Source organism: Odocoileus virginianus, chromosome 8 (assembly GCF_023699985.2).
Source record: "Odocoileus virginianus isolate 20LAN1187 ecotype Illinois chromosome 8, Ovbor_1.2, whole genome shotgun sequence".
Lineage (NCBI taxonomy): Eukaryota > Metazoa > Chordata > Mammalia > Artiodactyla > Cervidae > Odocoileus > Odocoileus virginianus.
In genome coordinates, this window is record NC_069681.1 from 30,409,059 (window position 1) to 30,412,138 (window position 3,080).

Below are 3,080 nucleotides of genomic sequence, written 5' to 3' on the forward strand. Positions count from 1 at the left end.
GATCAAATATTTTACTATGGGCAGTAGTTTTGCCCGACTTCAGAGGAAGACTCCATCTCTATACGCCAAGAGCATTGACGATACAAACATCATTGCAAATTACAAATTACAAACATCATTGTAAACTAACATCATTAACAATGAAGCTAATATAGTAAGTCTATTACTATTATTATAGCAATATAGTTACGTCCCCTGCATATAACCTTTAAGTTGTGAACTTTCAAAGAGGTGAACACGAGGGACGCGGAATCTGGTTGGTCGAGGCGGAGTCACGAGGGTGCCGTCGTCGCCTTTCCAGAGGCGATTACTGGGCAGGCTCAGTCTTTCGCCTCAGTCTCGAGCGCTAGCTGGCAGCCAAGCGTACGCGCTGAGGGATTAGCGGCCGCCATCGACGGTGCTTAGGCTCCTCTGGGCTCGCCTGCGCCACTCGCGCGCCACACACTCCGCCGTCATAAGCCGCCATCATGGTAAAGCTCGCAAAGGCCGGTAAAAATCAAGGTGACTCCAAGAAAATGGCTCCTCCCCCAAAGGAGGTAGAAGAAGATAGTGAAGATGAGGAAATGTCAGAAGATGAAGACGATGAGAGCAGTGGAGAAGAGGTTGTTATCCCTCAGAAAAAAAGGCAAGAAGGCTACCACGACTCCAGCAAAGAAGATGATGGTTTCCCCAACAAAAAAGGTCGCAGTTGTCACCCCTGGCAAAAAGGCAGCAGCTATGCCAGCCAAGAAGACAGTTACACCTGCCAAAGCGGTGGTAACACCTGGCAAAGAGGGAGCCACCCCAGGCAAAGCATTGGTGGCAACCTCTGGTAAGAAGGGAGCAGCTGCCTCAGGCAAGGGAGCAAAGAACGGCAAGAATGCCAAGAAGGAAGACAGTGATGAAGAAGAGGAAGATGACAGTGAAGAGGAAGACGATGAAGATGAAGAGGAGGATGAACCAGCAGTGAGGAAGGCAGCTGCTGCTTTTGGTGCTGCTCCTGCCACAGATGATTAGGATGATGAGGATGAGGATGATGATGACGATGAGGAGGAGGAGGAGGATGAGGAGGACGAAGATGACTCTGAAGAAGAACCTATGGAGATTGTGCCAGCCAAAGGAAAGAAAGCTCCAGTAAAAGCTGTTCCTGTGAAGGCCAAGAGCGCTGCTGAAGATGAAGATGAAGAGGATGATGATGAAGAGGATGACGACGATGAAGAGGAGGACGACAATGAAGAGGAGGAGGAAGAGGAGGAGGAGGAAGAAGAGCCTGTCAAAGAAGCACCTGGAAACGAAAGAAGGAAATGGCCAAACAAAAAGCAGCTCCTGAAGCCAAGAAACAAAAAGTGGAAGGCACAGAACCAACTACATCTTTCAATCTCTTTGTTGGAAACCTGAACTTCAATAAATCTGCTCCTGAATTGAAAACGGGTATCAGTGATCTTTTTGCTAAAAATGATCTTGCTGTTGTTGATGTCAGAATTGGTGTGCCTAGGAAGTTTGGCTATGTGGATTTTGAATCTGCCGAAGACCTGGAAAAAGCCTTGGAACTCACTGGTTTAAAAGTCTTTGGCAATGAAATTAAACTAGAAAAACCAAAGGGAAAAGACAGTAAGAAAGATCGAGATGCAAGAACACTTTTGGCTAAAAATCTGCCTTACAAAGTTACTCAGGATGAATTAAAAGAAGTGTTTGAAGATGCTGTGGAGATCAGATTAGTCAGCAAGGATGGAAAGTGTAAAGGGATTGCTTATATTGAATTTAAGACAGAAACTGATGCAGAAAAAAACGTTGGAAGAAAAGCAGGGAACAGAGATAGATGGGCGATCCATTTCTCTGTACTACACCGGAGAGAAAGGTCAAAGTCAAGACCATAGAGGGGGAAAGAATAGCACTTGGAGTGGTGAATCAAAAACCCTGGTTTTAAGCAACCTCTCCTATAGTGCAACGGAAGAAACTCTTGAGGAAGTTTTTGAGAAGGCAACTCATATCAAGGTGCCCCAGAACCAAAATGGCAAATCTAAAGGGTATGCATTTATAGAATTTGCTTCATTTGAAGATGCTAAAGAAGCTTTAAATTCATGTAATAAAAGGGAAATTGAGGGCAGAGCCATCAGACTAGAGTTGCAAGGACCCAGGGGATCACCTAATGCAAGAAGCCAGCCATCCAAAACTCTGTTTGTCAAAGGTCTCTCTGAGGATACCACAGAAGAGACGTTAAAGGAGTCGTTTGATGGCTCTAATCAAGCAAGGATAGTCACTGACCGGGAGACTGGATCCTCCAAAGGGTTTGGTTTTGTAGACTTCAATAGTGAGGAAGATGCCAAAGCTGCCAAGGAGGCCATGGAAGATGGTGAAATCGATAGAAACAAAGTCACTTTAGACTGGGCCAAACCTAGTCTAAACCAAACCTCTTTGGTGGCAGAGGCCGGGGAGGCTTTGGAGGGCCAGGAGGCTTCCGAGGAGGTGGAGGAGGAGGAGGAGACCACGAGCCACAAGGAAAGAAGGCGAAGTTTGAATAGTTTCTTCTATCCCTGTCTCTCCCTCTTCCATCTGAAAGAAAGGACTCTGGGGTTTTTCCTCTGTTACCTGATCAATGACAGAGCCTTCTGAGGACATTCCAAGACAGTATACAGCCCTGTGGTCTACTTGGAAATCCGTATAGATAACATTTCAAGGGAGATAACCCTGTTGGTGTTGACTGGATATTCGTATAAACTTTTTAAAGAGATGAGTGATAGAGCTAACCCTTATCTGTAAGTTTTGAATTTATATTGTTTCTTCCCATGTACAAAACCGTTTTTTTTCCTACGGAGTTTTTTTTGTTTTTTTTTGTTTTTTTGCGTTGGGGGGTGAAAAGGAAAGCAGAATGTTTTATCATGATTTTTGCTTCAGCAATTTTGGGACAAATTAAAAGTCCTAGAACTCTTGGTGCCAGCCTTGTAAAAAAAAAAAAAAAAACAAAAAACTAAGAGGTGAACACGCATCTGGCTCTAGCAAGGAGCCGGAAGCTGTGTCATCAACGTCAGGCCGCAGCCCGCCCTCCGTCTCTGATCCTGCGGCGCTGCCGTCCGCCACCTCCCCTGCCATCTCTGATCTGT

The 3,080-nt window shown here is 45.4% G+C and overlaps 1 pseudogene; it reads left to right on the top strand.

Moving 5' to 3' along the window:
• The first annotated feature begins 286 nt into the window (after nucleotides 1-286).
• On the top strand, nucleotides 287-2,775 carry LOC110128366 (nucleolin-like; annotated as a pseudogene).
• The last annotated feature ends 305 nt before the right edge of the window (nucleotides 2,776-3,080 follow it).